The following is a 17,154-nucleotide window of genomic DNA, read 5'->3' as shown; positions in this document are numbered from 1 at the left end:
CCAGTACCGCTTGCCGTGCAGTAGCAGAGAAAACAGTAAATTTTTTGTTTTAACCTTTATTTAACTAGGCAAGTCAGTTAAGAACAAATTCTTATTTACAATGATGGCTAGGAACAGTGGGTTAACTGCCTTGTTCAGGGGCAGAACAACATATTTTTACCTCGTCAGCTCAGGGATTCGATCTAGCAATCTTTCGGTTACTGGAACAACACTCTAACACTCTAGCCACTAGGCTACCTACTGCCCCAACCCTATGACTTTGGCTGTCTGGAGTATCTGAAAATGTTATGGGCTTTCCTCTGACACCGCCTATTATATAGGTCCTGGATGGCAGGAAGCTTGGCCTCAGTGATGTACTGGGCTGCACTACAGCGTTCAACAACACATGTATAAAGATGTGAAATGTCACATGTGAAGTGTTAAAAAACACCTGTTTTCAGATGTAAAATGTCAGTATTAAGTACCCTGCGACCAGTAAATTAGAGGTAGTTTCGTGAGCTAATGCTAACTAGCTTTAGCGCAATGACTGAAAGTCTACAGGAACAGCTAACATTCCAGGAGTTCCTGTAGACTTCTAGCCATTGCACTAATGCTGGTTAGCATCAGATAACAAAAGTACCTCTAACTTCCTTCATACTGGATGCAGAGACTTAACATTTTTATCCACCAGTCCATCTGACCCCGGTGGGAATAAAGGGCTTCAGTGCCACAATCTCAAACTACATCCTTAATGTAATAAAATGTTCAAGTGTTAAAGTAATTACTTTTTTTGATTAATGTAATAAGTTGTTACATTAAGCAATGGTTATTACAACTTTTTTGATGAATAATGTAATAACTTCAACCGATCTGATCATGTAATAACATACACTGTTTGCCGTTTTTGTAAATTTTTCAGTAACTTACTATATTAATCAACAGTATGATACTGTATAAACTGATTACAGTAGATTACCATAGAATATGCAGTAAAATACTGTATATTTCTTTCATAGCACAATGTATGACCTTTCTGTAATTCCAACTGTAAAATACCGTAAATGTGATTTACAGTATTAATTATGGTGCATTGTGGGAAAATGTTGTGGGCAGGGAAAGAGTCTCTGGATCATTAACATATTATAAGGCGTGCCTTTTAAGAGGCTATATTTGTTGCATTCGGGAGTGAGAAGGCTGTACCCCCAAAGAATAGAGTAATATACTGTATTTGTGGAATTCCACAAATCTTGTCCTGAAAGGCTACAGTAACTTATTCTAATTCAGAATACACAACCATACTTAATTTTTGGATCACCAAAAACCTTTTGAACACATGGTATTGGATGGTATTGTTGTTTCTAACTCATTAACATATTTTGAGGCGTGTCTCTCAAGAGGCTATATTTGTTGCACCCATTAGTGAGAATGCTGTACCAATTGAATTTACATGTGGTATTGGTCCCCTTACAATGACTTTTAAACAGGAGACAGATCAAACCAGAAGCAAGTCTCAAATGTTTAATGGTTGTGTGGTTAGACATGTCCTTTTAATCTGTATTGCCTTGCAGTTGGCATGCTGGAATATATAATTATATATTTATTGTTATCAATGCTGAGTTTATTTTCCAATCAATTCAACAATCAAGTACTTATTTGTTGTTTAGCTGTACTGTAAATGATGGTGCATTGTGAAGAAATATTGTGGGAGGAGAAAGAATCGCTGGCTCATAAACCTAGTTTAAGGAATGCCTTGTAAGTGGCTATATTTGCTGTACCCGTTTGTGAGAGTCCTGTACCAATTTAAGTGTGGTGGTAGTACCTTGATATTTGCTCGAGTAGCTCAGAGAACCTGACGAGGATGAGGACTGCTGATTTCGAGCATCCTCTCGATGATGACAAGGATGATTCTGGCCCAGTGGGAGTGAGATTTGTGGAGAGAATGGATCCTCGTATTCTGGCTGATCCATATGTGGTGTCAGGTTGGGTGTTGAAGAGTTTGGGGACTGTTGAGTTGGTGAAAGTAACTCGAAGTGGACTAGTGATGATTTATTGTGTTTCTTTCATCCGAACCACATGACTTGCTTTGCTCTTCGGAGCAGGGGCCGTTGAAAGGAGTGATAACAGGGGTAGCATTAAGTGTTGAGGAGGATCAGCTGAAATGGAAGCTTCCTGGTGTTTGTGACACCTGCAGTTTGGTGTGACACAGACCTGGTGGAGACTGTGGGGAAACGGAGAAAACAATGTCTGTTCTGCTGAGTTTTGATGCAGTCTTTGCTCGACAATGTCAAGTTAGGATGTGTTAGTAATCCCTTGAGAGCCTTTGTTTCCCGAAAATACTACACTGTTTTAGGTGCCAAGCTTATCGTTATGTTGCAGCAGTGTGTAGGAGGGAGATTCCTTGATGTGGGAAGTGTGCAGGAGGACATGGGATGAAGTAATGTGTAGTATAGTTGGAGAAAGTTTTGTGTGTATACCGTAGGGGTGGCCATGGGGCTGGAGATCGGAGGTGTCCGGTGAGAGAAAGGCAGGTGGAGGTTGAAAGGGTCAGTGTAGTACAGAAAGTCTCATATGCTGAAGCCATGAAAGAGTGGTAAAAGGATTCCTGTTAGTAGGCAGAGCCCAATAGAGAGGGATGGGAATAATATGTTCTTCAGTAAGGAGGAGTGGAACGTAAATGCAACGTAAATCACAGAAAATAGAGGTTATGGTGGCAGTTGCAAAGAAGTACTTAGGATTGCGAGGTTTTACTGCAGAAGATTTGCAGGGGTGTTGCGTGGTAGTGGTCTGTCCTCCATGACCGTTGGCCTGGAGTAGGATTAGCTGTGGAACTGTGTTTCATTGCTCTGGCATCAAGTTACCATGAATATCTCAGTATTCTATTGGCACTATCCAGAGATAGTCAGAGATATATCATAAGATATATTGTTGTAATTCTTTGTCTTCTTCTTCTATAGTATTATGGCGGTCTGCAAACAAATGTTAGAAGTGTATGCCGCCACCTACTGTACAATCCATTATACTTGGTGTTGGATTCTAGCTTGAAATACTTACTATACTAGAAGTTAATGATTACATGTATAAGGAATGTATATGGTGATGTCAATGGAGTGAGGTTAAGTACTAGGGGTATGGAAGTAACTGAGTGAGGAAAAAGGTAATCACTTGGTTGCAGTCACTGATAAAGTTGGACAGCCGTGGATTAGGGAGGAGTGAGGAATGTGGGCCGAGGTCAGGTCAGGTCAGATGAAGAGAGAAGGAACAGTTTTATTACACACATCATTTAACTTCCTGCCTAGCAACAGAGATGTATTGACTGTCTAGATGTGCAAGGAGGAGACTCCGCCTAATAGGAGGGTATAAATACTTGTGCTGGAGGAAACATGTCTTTGTTTTTGCAGATGTTTAACCCATTTGGTGAATAAACTTGGTTTGAGCTTTGACTTGCTGTACGTTCGTTTTTTGGGGGGGTGTTCCTCTGCAAGATCCAAAGAAATACATGTTTTAGGGTAGGTTCCCATTAGGATAGGTCCCACACTGCAAAAACTGAAATCTAAGTAAGATTAAATATCTTAAATCAAGGCAATATATGCTTGTTTTTTGTCTGACAAGATATTTCTTCTTATCAGCCAGTTTTTATGTTGGAGCAATTCACTTGTTTCAAGCTTTTTGTCCTTAATTATCTTAATAAGATAATATAACTTGTTACTGAGAATGTATTACTGGTTCTGAGTAACTTAATGCTCGAAACTAGAATTACCAGAATTATAAAGCTGTTTGATCAACACCGACAAGTACAAAACCGCTTGTCAAAGTCAGAATTTCTTATTTCAAGCATCTTATCCTTTTCATCGCTTCACATATTAAGAACAGATAATGACCAAATGGAATTCCCTGTTTTATTGTCAATCTTACACACAGCACATAAATCATGTAGACAAAATACAGTACAGAGCAAAGACAGTACACTTTCATATCTGGAGAACACACTGAGTCATTTGAACTGTTGTACAATTCTATTACATCCCCAAGATGGTATTTGACTTGTACATAGGTTTGGCTCTTGTTGCTAATTTTGTAATAAGAGGTAAAATCAACCAGTGGCCTGTGCCTGAGGTGTGGGACCTCAACTTGATAAGCCATGACATTTCTATCAAAGTGTATAGTTTGAAATGGTTGATATTCCTAACAATAAAGCCTAGAATCAACAAGAAATATGTTTTTTTACCAGTCCAAATTCTGGCATATTACCATTAAGTACTTTGGCAAAGATCATGGACTTCTGAGTTATGTATTTATTAGAATGTATTACAAGCCCTTTGACTGATACAGCATGGTTCACTTCAGTCCCTCAATTTTCCACGCAAATATTGTAGATCTTTAACCTCTGGTCCCATCTCCCTTTCATTTTAAAATATTGGGTGCATTGAACTGTCAACATTTTGGCAGCTTTCATATATTTGGTTCTGATTGATCTAAGACTTGCAAATATTTTTTAAATGGAGCTTGGAAGCCCATTGTTTAAGGAAACAATGTTTAGACTCGAACCGCACACACATATGTCTAACCATTGGACCCAATGACTTTATCTGTGATGGCAAATGTATTATATAATGCTGTTTAGGTGTAACATTGCAGTCTGGAAAAAGCTCCTTTCAATGCTTCAAATGATTTTCAATGAGTAACTTCAACCTAGACACAGTCACAATGGAAAGAACAGGTGCAAATACTATCTGTACAGTCTCTATTTGCTCAATTATCGGTCGTATATATGCATTGACTTCCAAACTCTCCAAAACAAATGGCAATATCTTTAGCAGGACAAGCATTTGCCCAGATGACTGTTTTAGTTAACCATCACTTGACGTTAATGTACTAACAGAAATTGGGGATGGAAGATCTCTAACATCTAGAGGGGAATAAGGGAAACCAAGAATATCAGAATTCACTGAGTCCAGATCAATATGTCCTGACGCAACAAGATGATTCAAAACACATTTGATTTCCAATGGGGCTATACCCTCCCTTATTACATGCATAATGTCTTGCGGAGTTTGTTGTATGATATCAAAAGGCTGGGAATTCAACTAACTTGCTCCTTCTATTGATCCCATATGTTGTTCTCAGGCTGTTGCGAAGCAAGTCAGTCTGTCCCTTTTCTATTTCATCACACTGTCTGACATGCTTCTCCAATGTCCTTTTAGTATATGCATCCTCATTGAAGTGTAACTGCATGTCCTCAAAAGAACACTCAGTGTCTGCATTTACTGTAGGCAAAGCCCACACTCTCTTTGAACCGTGCTAGTTCATGTTGTGCCAGGGTGTCTCCACAGAAAGAGACCATGGCACCATATATCGTTTTCTCTCCGTTAATAGTTAGCATTTTAACCCCACTGTACAATGCATCCATGTCTTCCTTGACTCTATTCAATATTACATCTACACCTGATTGACGGAGGTCTGCTGATCTAGCCATGGCAAGAAGCCTGATAGCAGCCAGTTTAGACCTGTATTTTGGATTTATATTTCCTAGGGTGTAGTACACCATTAACAACTTGTTTTTTGATGCAAAGGATCCTAGTGGATTACAGATTTCTATTTGTGTATTTGTGTACAGAACAATCTGCAATGCATTTGGCTACTCTGAAATTAAGGGATGTGATTTTAGAAGAGCACCATCAACAATGTCATGAAAAAAACTTTCCCTGCACATCTGGGGTCCCTTTTCAACCATAGACAAAATCCTAGGGTGTGATAAGAACTGTTCTAGACTTTTGACTAATGGTACGTAATAAAATAATTTGTCTTTGATGAAAATGTATTTTGATCCTCCACATTTCTTTCTTTATTTTTTATTTTTTTCTCCCCAATTTCGTGGTATTCAATTGGTAGTAGTTACAGTCTTGTCTCATCGATGCAACTCCCGTACGGACTCGGGAGAGGCGAAGGTCGAGAGCCATGCGTCCTCTGAAACACAAACCAACCAAGCCTCACTGCTTCTTGACACAATGCACATCCAACCCGGAAGCAAGCCGCATCAATGAGTCGGAGGAAACACTGTACACCTGGCGACCTGGTCAGCGTGCACTGCGCCCGGCCCGGCACAGGAGTCGCTAGTGCGCGATGAGACAAGGATATCCCTGCCGGCCAAACCCTCCCTAACCCGGACGACGCTGGGCCAATTGTGCGCTGCCCCATGGGCCTCCCGGTCGCAGCCGGCTACGACAGAGCCTGAGCTCGAACCCGATCCTCCACACTTCATCCTGCATATGGTTCAAGCAATTGGAGTTTCCTACGCTTCCAAACAGCTAAACTGCTTCTTAATAACACTGTCCTGTCTAAATGTTGTTGCAACGCCAGCAAGAGGGTCAATGAAATTGTCAAATATATCCATTGCATCTTTTTCAAGTTGACCTGATGTGCTTCCTGAAAATTCTTCTTTACCACTGCCTCCATCTGCTTCCTGAGGTTGTCCAATAGTGATGATTGATACTGCTGTACCCCAGCAACAATGTCATTCACGACTTTCTGAAAATGAGAGAGAGAGAGAGAGAGAGAGAGTGGGGGATGTCATCAATCATGGAGGTTGGAACACACCATCATATATACCTATGATATTCAGATTTGCTTATGGCATATTCATTAACATAAGGGATCAACAGTAACCTAGCTCTGAGAATGAACTCAACCATCACTGAACCACTACAAAATGCTCTGCATAATGTAACATACTAAATGCTGTGCTCTGTTCAGAAAAAGCATCTTACCTGTGAGAGACGATGCTAGGCTCAAAGCATTTATCACAAAAGCAGTGGCATGTGTTGTCAGACCCTAAAATAATGTTGACATTGAATGTAGTATCCTGAGGCTGGACATTCCTAGTTCATGACAAGTATAATCTTTGTGTGATGCTTGCGAAGACTGACTATGAATGATATTAGTAAATCTAAGTACTTAAACAAATATGGTCAATATCAGTAGATTGCCACCAACCAAGTAACTTACTTGTTGCACTGTGACAGATCTGTTGGTCAATGCCCCTTTGCCTTTCATCTGAGTCAGATGTATTGAGTTGCTGATCAGTGATGCTGGAGTTAGCTAGAAGCTGATCGGGTTGAATGTTGTCCTGTGTACCACACATCAAAGAAACAGACTATTATTTGAAATTGTATTTAGTTTCACCAATAGAGCTATTTAAGTGTTTTGTTACTATTTATCATTGATTATTTTCACATTAACCCAGCTTTAGCCATAAGAGTCATTATAGTTAAATTATCGAATAGCCTATGGACAGTATGACTTTGGTCTGTGTATCGTCCGTTCATTAAATAATTTTAAAAATCCATAGAACAAAAAAAAATGCTAGCTAGCTTCTTACTTGTTCTGGTGGTACTTGGCTTTCCTCTGATGGCTGTTCATCTGGTCGGGTGCCTTCAAGTAGGTTTTGAAGGTGGTTTCTCTTTACATGATGATGATAGAAGGAATTGTACACTCTACATTCCTCAGTGCATCCGTCAATACCACAGAGCAACCAGAAATCAGGGCTGCGACTGTGCAATCTATTGATATGGCTCAATAACAGTTTCAATGGAAAAAGTAATAAAAACGCAGCAGATAATGCACCGCCAAAGCATCTTGAACGTTACTAAAAGCAAACGCAGTAAAACGTTCCCACTGCTTTCGATGAAAAGGACAGAAAGAACTGAAAATGATGTTCACAGGTATACATAATACGACCAAGTCATTTGATTGGAGTAGAGTACAACAGCATTGGGACTTTTAACTATATATGTATCACTCCACTTTACAGCTGTTCTAATAACCGTTAATTACATTAACGATTGTTATCGATCTTAAATTGTAACAAACTTCGCACTGCAAAGATGAACATGTTTCCACAAATAACATTTGATGAATGGTCGTCAGGAGAGGACGGTAACGTGTAGACCTACATAAAGTAGCAGTAGCAAGCTAGTGTGGAGGAAAATGTATATGTGGTGCTTGGCAACAGTCCAGTCCCAGACCAGTTGGGGAACTATGTGTGTTGGCGGAGCCAAATAAATGATGAAATAAATAAACAAATCATAATCTGTTGTCGCTTATTACTGTTAACTAATAAATTGCGTTTGTAGAACTGTTGTATAAAAGCAATATCACACTCGAGGTCCTGCTGTTATATTGAATATTATTATCTTCGGACTGCGGCCTCGTACCTAAGACCGAATCACAGCCGTGCTGATATTCAGCACTCCCACTCGTGTGATATTGCTTAACTGACGTACGTTGTCACATTATCTAGCTACATAAAGGAGACCTATAACTAAAAAGTCAAAGATGGTCCAAATATTTGAGGCATCTAACAACACCATGAATGAAGATGGAATGGATGACACATGTCCAGGCATGAATCATATATCAACCGCAGTATTAAAAGGTAATGTTCATTTGTTTATACCCGTCTACCTTTCTCCTTAGCAAGCTAACGTTAGCTAACGTTCATTTGAATTGGAAAGTTGGCAAACCAAGTATGCTAATTTTTACTAGGTAATATTGACTGTTAGCAGTTAATGACTGACACCATCGATTATTTAGCTTCGCCGTCTTTGGCGCCCTTTCTATTGACAATAGAAAATAAATAGAAAGGGCGCCAAAGACTGCAAAGCCAAATTATCGATGGTGTCAGTCATTGTCTACAATCTTAGCTAGGCAAGCAAAGATTAACTACCTAAGATTTTCAATATGGGAGACAATTTAGCATTAACGTTAGTTTCATTAGTTTATACTATCTTTTGGTTTAAAGTAATTGACGTCAACGTTAATGATATACTGGTAGTCTAATTTTGTTAGCTAACATTAGCTAGCTTGGTAAATCATTCCTGCATTAACTGGAAATGGAAGACAGTATGCAAATGTATCATAACCTATATCAACCTGACACTTTGCGTCTATAAACTATGATTTAGCTGCTAATTACTTAACTATTTACCATGTGGTTAAATGTGTTTTTCAGCTGCTAATATAAGTACAGCCATGCTGCCCAGCCTCTCTAAGGAGGTTTTACGTGATCTCTTTCCCGGGCCAGAGCACTTCTTCAGAAGGAGAACCATTTGGAGATTTACTCATGGTGAAAATGAGGTAATGTTAGATTTTGACATTTGGAAGACATTTAATCTAACCATGCAGACAGTGTTTCCTGTTTTCAAAGTAGCATTTCCTGGTCATCAGTACAATACATGTATCTACAGATGTAGTTGTTTTGGTGTTTGCTGTTAGGTTGTTGTTACGGTGTGGTGTTCTTTTTTCTTTATAATTACCCTTGAATAAATGTATGTCTTATACAGGGCAAAGAATCAGACCTGTGTAGACCAGGCACCTCCTCTGGGACCTGTGATTTCAATTATTCTTAAATATTTTCTTTGTATCCAGACAAATTACTTGTTTTTAGTCTGAACGCACTAGGTTTAAGATATCTGTGCATTCTTTGAGACTAGATATTTTTACTTGTTAAAAAAATCTTGGCAAGCAACATTTTCTGTTGGCAGATTATTTTTCTTATTTTATATTTCCCTCAATTTATTGCTTTTTTTCTTGTTTTTGAGAGCTAACTTTTTGCAGTGCAAGTGGAGCTAGTTCTCTGCGAGATCTGTGAGTAACACTACAGTGTAGGATAGGTCCCTAGTGAGGGTATTCCCCTGCGAGATCCGTAAGAGGGACAGAAGTCCCAGCCACATTGGCCATGAAGCCATAGGGTGTATGTGTGTGTGAATGGATGTTTGAACATGATTGTAACGGTAGCAATAAAGAGAGAGGTTGGGTTAAGCCCTATTGCGGCAGCGAACCGTGACAGATTAGATGGAAATAGGAGGACTTTTTCCACATTTTGTTACATTACAGCCTTACACCAAAAATATTGGGGGAAAAATCCTCATCAATCTACACACAATGCCCCATAATGACAAAGCAAAAACAGGTTTTATACATTTTTGCAAATGTATTAACCTCTATGGGCCCACCTACTCAACAGCCAGTTGAATCCTGTGGCGCGTTATTCAAATCCTTAGATATGCTATTACTTCAATTTTTCAAAAATATGACTATTTTACACCATTTTAAAGATAAGACTCTCGTTAATCTAACCACACTGTCCGATTTCAAAAAGGCTTTACAACGAAAGCAAAACATTAGATTATGTCAGCAGAGTACCGAGACAGAAATAATCAGACACCCATTATTCAAGCTAGCATATAATGTCACATAAACCCAAACCACAGCTAAATGTAGCACTAACCTTTGATGATCTTCATCAGATGACAACCCTAGGACATTATGTTATACAATACATGCATGTTTTGTTCAATCAAGTTCATATTTATATCAAAAAACAGCTTTTTACATTAGCATGTGACTAGCATGTGACTAGCATTCCCACCGAACACTGCCGGTGAATTTACTAAATTACTCACGATAAACGTTCACAAAAAGCATAACAATTATTTTAAGAATTATAGATACAGAACTCCTTTGTGCAATCGAGGTGTCCGATTTTAAAATAGCTTTTCGGTGAAAGCACATTTTGCAATATTCTCAGTAGATAGCCCAGCCATCACGGCTAGCCATTTAGACACCCACCAAGTTTAGCCCTGACCAAAGTCAGATTTACTATTACAAAAGTTTGATTACCTTTGTTGTCTTCGTCAGAATGCACTCCCAGGACTTCTACTTCAATAACAAATGTTGGTTTGGTCCAAAATAATCCATCGTTATATCCAAATAGCGGCGTTTTGTTCGTGCGTTCCAGACACTATCCGAAATGGTAAATCAGGGTTACGAGCATGGCGCAATTCGTGACAAAACATTTCTAAATATTCCATTAACGTACTTCAAAGCATGTCAACCGCTGTTTAAAATCCATTTTTATGCCATTTTTCTCGTAAAAAAGCGATAATATTCCGACCGGGAATCTCCGTTTAGGTAAACAGAGGAAAGAAAACAAAGCATTCGGTCGACGCGGGCACGCGCGTGAGTCTCACAGTACTGTAACCAGCCACTACCCAAACGCGCTACTTTTTTTCAGCCAGAGCCTGCAAAGCCACGATTCAGCTTTTTGCCGCCTTCTGAGAGCCCATGTGAGCCGTAGGAAGTGTCACGTAACAGCAGAGATCCTTTGTAATGGATAGAGATGGCAAAGAAGGCCAAGAAATGGTCAGACAGGGTACTTCCTGTACAGAATCTTCTCAGGTTTTGACCTGCCATTTGAGTTCTGTTATACTCACAGACACCATTCAAACAGTTTTAGAAACTTTGGAGTGTTTTCTATCCAAAGCCAATAATTATATGCATTTTCTAGTTACTGGGCAGGAGTAGTAACCAGATTAAATCGGGTACGTTTTTTATCCAGCCGTGTCAATACTGCCCCCTAGCCCTAACAGGTTAACCTGTTAGGGCTAGGGGGCAGCATTGACACGGCTGGATAAAAAACATACCCGATTTAATCTGGTTACCACTCCTACTCAGTAACTAGAATATGCATATACTTATTACATATGGATAGAAAACACCCTAAATTTTCTAAAACTGTTTGAATGGTGTCTGTGAGTATAACAGAACTCAAATGGCAGGTCAAAACCTGAGAGATTCCTTTACAGGAAGTGGCCTGTCTGACCATTTCTGGAACTTCTTTGCCATCTCTATCATTTACTAAGGATCTCTGCTCTAACGTGACACTTCCCACGTCGTCCATAGGCTCTCATAGCCCGGGAAAAAGAGAATGTCGTCATTCCAGCCCCAGGCTGAAACACATTATCGCCTTTCTCAAGTGGCCCATCAAGAGACACTAGCTTATGCGCGTGACCCCGACCGCCCCGCCTTTGGGATTTTTTCCTCTGTTTGCCGAAAAGGAGATTCCCTGTCGGAATTTTACCGCTTTTCTACGAGAAAAATGACGTAAAATTGATTTTAAACAGCGGTTGACATGCTTCGACGCACGGCAATTGAATACTTTGAATTTTATTGTCAGGAATTGCGCCAAGCGCGACACTTCTTTACTATTTCGGATAGTGTCTGGAACGCACGAACAAAACGCCGCTATTCGGATATAACGATGGATTATTTTGGACCAAACCAACATTTGTTATTGAAGTAGACGTCCTGGGTGTGCATTCTGACGAAGACAACAAAAGGTAATGACATTTTTATAATAGTAAATATGATTATGGTGAGTGCTAAACTTGCCGGATGTCTAAATAGCGAGCCCGTGATGCCTGGGCTATATACTTAGAATATTGCAAAATGTGCTTTCACCAAAAAGCTATTTTAAAATCGGACATATCGAGTGCATAGAGGAGGTCTGTATCTATAATTCTTAAAATAATTGTTATGCTTTTTGTGAACGTTTATCGTGAGTAATTTAGTAAAATGTTAGCGAATTCCCCGTAAGTTTGCGGGGGTATGCTAGTTCTGAACGTCACATGCTAATGTAAAAAGCTGGTTTTTGATATAAATATGAACTTGATTGAACAAAACATGCATGTATTGTATAACATAATGTCCTAGGGTTGTCATCTGATGAAGATCATCAAAGGTGAGTGCTGCATTTAGCTGTCTTCTGGGTTTTGGTGACATTATATGCTGGCTTGAAAAATGGGTGTCTGATTATTTCTGGCTTGGTACTCTGCTGACATAATCTAATGTTTTGCTTTCGTTGTAAAGCCTTTTTGAAATCGGACAGTGTGGTTAGATTAACGAGAGTCTTATCTTTAAATGGCTGTAAAATAGTCATATGTTTGAGAAATTGAAGTAATAGGATTTTGAAGATTTTGAAAATCGCTCCACAGGCTGGCAGTGGATGTTACGTAGGTGGGACGAATTCGTCCCGCCGGTCCCATAGAGGTTAAGGGCTTGGAACTCCTCTGGGACCCCTACAGGTACTCCCAACAAATTGAAATGAATGTCCTCAACTTCTGTCCATGGGGCACTTCTTCGACTTCCTCCCCCACTTCTAGGGGAATTGATATGTCCTAGTAACTGATCAGCTGTAACATCCACAATAGTTAATGGTATGATCAGACTGGTAAGGGCACAAGTACCCTGCCAACTTCCCTTTAATATGGGCCACAGTTGCCTATTAGGCCCACACATCCACCATATATCTGCCCTGCCTTTCGTTTGGTGCTTGCCCTCCACTGGCCATGTTGAGTTCATAGTTACATTGGTTTTACAATATCCCAAAGGCAGATCCCCATAAATACGTCCCTGACCTGTACCAGTGATGCAGCTATAGTTACCTCCATACGTCCTTACTCCCCCTGGAGCTCTCAGTGGTGGGACCTCGGGGAAGACTAGATTCAATGAGTTACACAACGTGCTATTAGGCAGTACATCATAAAATCCCTCTAAAATACACAACCACCCTTCCCCTTCTTCAATGGCAAAAGGGTGGGTTGCTAACTCTGGTCTAGCCCTCCCACAGATTACACAGGCCCTTTTCTTTAATATCCTGGCAGTGTACCTCATATAGGCCAGCCACATATTCCCCCTCCCTTCATACCCTGTCTCGATACCCAGCTGGTCACTATCCGTAATATCCTTCACATTTACAACTCTTACCGGATTAGTTCCCTCAATTGTCTGTGGAGTGGCAGCACTTAACATGATGGGAGAGTCAGTGCTGTTCCCCCACCTCCTGGCATACCCATAAGGTGCCGAAGGGGTAACCCTTAACTCGTTGAGTCCCATAACATCATCCCCGGCTCGTGCACCTCCCAGCGTATAGGTCCCAGCATCTGAGGATTTCACATTCTGTATGGTTAGTAAGATTTCATCACCTTTACATGAGTTACTTTTCGTTCCTTGTACACCCCATATCATTGAAAACCTGTTTACTTTGGACACATCATTCAACGTATATGGGTAGCCTCTTCGCCACTCCCACAAGGTTCCCATATTGGTGATCATGTAATCCCAATATGGACACCATTTCCCTTCGCATAGGTACGTCTCTCGTTGTTTTGCATAAGGCACCAGTACATTACATTCCCCTGATTGTAGTCTAGGACAAATATCACCAATTCTTCTGGCCCCATTTCTCCAGGTCCATATTTGACATGGTTCTAGGGTCACAACTTGAGACTCCCCTTCCTCCAGAGTGATAACTATACCCCCTCTAGCCCTAACTATAACCCCCTTCAATATCCAAATCACCCAGAACACCCACAGCCCCCTCATTATTCTAACCTGTCGCTAAATCCTGCTGTACTTGGTCTAGAGTTCTCTCTGGGACAGTGTCTTTTGCACAGTGTGTTCTATGATACCACACGTCCTTCTTATGTGTGTTCACCCTTAGTGAGTGACTTGATACCTCCTTCACCTAGAACAGTCCTTCCCACCTTGGTTCCGTCCACTTCCTGGAGTGCACCTTTCCTCTCACCCAATCTCCCACCAGGATGTCTCTGTTCTCGTCTGTGGTTCCAACGGCAAGAGTGCGGATCTCCACCACCTGTTGGGACAGTCTTTCGACAAGAGAAATTAGCGCCTGCATGTAGTCTGTGTACCTGATTTTAGCAATGTCTAATCTAGGCAAACTCAAATTGTCTGCCGGCAGTCCTGGCATCCTACGTCCTGTCAACAGTTCATGGGGTGTGAGATGTGTATCTGAACCAGGTGAGTTTCTCATTGACATGAGGGCCAGAGGTAGCGCATCTATCCATTTCAACTTTGTCCCTGCTATAATCTTAGCCATTTTTCGTTTCAGAGATTGATTAGCCCTCTCTACCAAACCTTGCGATTGTGGGTGATACACTGACCCGAACTTGTGGGTGATCCCTAACGCCTGTTCTACCTCCCTCAGGTGCTCATTCTTGAAGTGGGTACCGTTGTCAGAACGGATCATTCGCGGGACTCCGAATCTTGGTATGAGGTCTCTTCTTAACCATTTGATGACTGCTTTAGCGTCTTCCCTCGCCGTAGGGATGGCTTCCACCCATCTGGTGAATCTGTCAACCATTACTAACAAGTATCTTTTTCCTTCCACTCGATTATCCTGCCCCATGTCGGTGAATTCGATACAAATGTCCTGAAATGGCGCATCAGGTATGGGAAAACTGCCTATCACTGCTCCCAGTGATATTTTGTTGTTGTAACTTCTGCACACTTCACAGCTTTCCGATATTTCCCTAGCCATGTCCATCATGTTTGGGTGATACCATGCCTTCTCAATCGCTTTTCCTACACTCTTCCAACCTCCATGTGCTTTCCCATGTTCCTCTCTAATGATTGACCTAAGGAGTTTGGCAGGCGCCACTATTTTTCCTGTGTTGGCCCTCCATATTCCTTTATGATCCCTTCTTGCTCCATGTCTGCTCCACACATTCTGTTCATAGACATCAGCTGCCTCCTGCAACTGTCTTACTGTATCTTCCGTTAGGTCCTCCTGGCTCTGGGCTGTCTGCTGCACCATCTGTTGAGCAGTGTAGCCTCCTGCTACCTTAGCTGCCAGGTCTGCTTGGTCATTTCCTTCTCTCACTCTTGTGCTCTCCTTGCTGTGTCCTTTACACTTCATGATTGCTACCCGTCCGGGCAACTTAATAGCCTCTATTAACTTCTGGACCTCCTGTTTGTGCTTAACCGGTTCATTTGAGCTGGTCAAAAACCCTCTTCTCATCCACTGTGGTCCATCAATGTGGGCAATGCCATGGGCATATGCAGAGTCTGTGTAAATATTCACTTATTTTCCCTGGCAGAGTTCCAGCGCTCTCCTTAGTGCTCTTAACTCAGCCAGCTGTGCCGAGGCTTCCGCTGGTCCCAGTTTCTCTGCTTCCAGCACTGTATAGTCACCGTTCTTGTCCTGTCTTACCACAGCATAGGCTGCTATGTTTCCTTCACCCGGGTCTTTTGACCTGTAGCAGCATCCATCCGTGAATAAACTCTCTTTTGCCCCTTCTAACGGGGTGTTTTCCAGATCCATTCGAATTTTTATTTGCTTTGCTGCTCTGTCTTTGCAAACATGCGGTTCACCTTCTCCCATTCCGTCAGTCATGTTGGTTTTCGTAGTGACATAGGTGATGTGTTTTGCTGTTATGGCTTTGGTGATATTAGATTTTCTTTTGCTGGAAAGAGTAAATAGTTTTGATCCAATGAACGCTGTTACCCCATGGTCAGTGTTGATTTCCAGTGGATGTCGCATCACGATGTGTGCAGTTTTTCCAATCGCTTTAGCCAGGGCAGCCAAATGCCTGGCACAATCAGTTTGTCCTGTTTCCATGTTATCCAATTTCGCACTATAGTAGTGCAGTACTCTCCTCTCCCCCTTTTGTTTCTGATACAGGACCGAATGGACATACCCATCCTGTTCAGAAACATCCAGAGAAAACGGGACCGTATAGTCTGGCAGGGACAAAGCTTCAACTTGGGCCAGGGCCTGTTTCAGTTGGATAAACGCCGTTTCTGCTTCCGTAGTCCATTTCAGAACACCCGCGAGGTTCCTGTTACCTGCTTCCCTCAAAATGCTCCTCAGTGGTTCCACTTTTAGACAGTATTCTGGGACATGCGTCCTACTATATCCCGTCAGACCCAGAAAAGACAACAGATGTTGAACTGTGGTAGGTTTAGGGTGTTCCAGAATAGACTTCCGTTGAGCCATGGAAACAGCCTGCCCTCTTCCAGATATCACCCTACCCAGAAACTGAATGGTTCTCCTGCCACACTGCACTTTCTCCCTTTTTACTTTGTATCCCTTTCTTGCCACAAGAGCAAGCAACGCTGCCGTTGCTTGTAAACAGGACTCCGCCGTAGGAGCCGCAAGTAGTAGGTCATCCACATATTGCAACAGCGTGACACCTTCTGGGAGGACCAGCTCCTCCAGGTGTTCCCTGAGGATGGAATTGAAGATTTCCGGAGAATCGCGGTAACCTTGTGGAATTCGAGAATAGGTGTACTGCTGCCCCCTGTAGGTGAACGCAAAGAGTGTCTGAGAGTCTTTATGCAAGGGTATGCAAAAAAATGCATTAGCCAAATCAACAACGGTAAACCAGTCCTGGTTAGGTGAAATATTCTGTAGTGCCAGATACGGGTCAGGAACTGGCCGAACATCTGGTAGGGTTACCTCGTTTATTGGTCTAAAGTCCTGCACCATCCTCCATTTACCCGTATCCCCTTTTTTCACAGGCAAAATAGGCGTGTTCC

The 17,154-nt window shown here is 41.5% G+C and overlaps 1 long non-coding RNA gene across 1 annotated transcript; it reads right to left on the bottom strand.

The window, feature by feature from the left end:
- Positions 1-3,850: 3,850 nt before the first annotated feature.
- LOC106600631 (uncharacterized) lies at positions 3,851-8,543 on the bottom strand. Its single transcript, XR_001327866.2, has 3 exons — positions 7,355-8,543; positions 6,982-7,102; positions 3,851-6,504 (listed from the first exon to the last, which is right to left on the bottom strand). It is a non-coding gene; the product is annotated as an uncharacterized lncRNA (long non-coding RNA).
- Between the last annotated feature and the right edge of the window lie 8,611 nt (positions 8,544-17,154).

The sequence above is a fragment of the Salmo salar genome, chromosome ssa03 (genome assembly GCF_905237065.1).
Source record: "Salmo salar chromosome ssa03, Ssal_v3.1, whole genome shotgun sequence".
Taxonomy (NCBI): Eukaryota; Metazoa; Chordata; class Actinopteri; order Salmoniformes; family Salmonidae; genus Salmo; species Salmo salar.
This window is presented reverse-complemented; position numbering and strand designations above follow the sequence as displayed.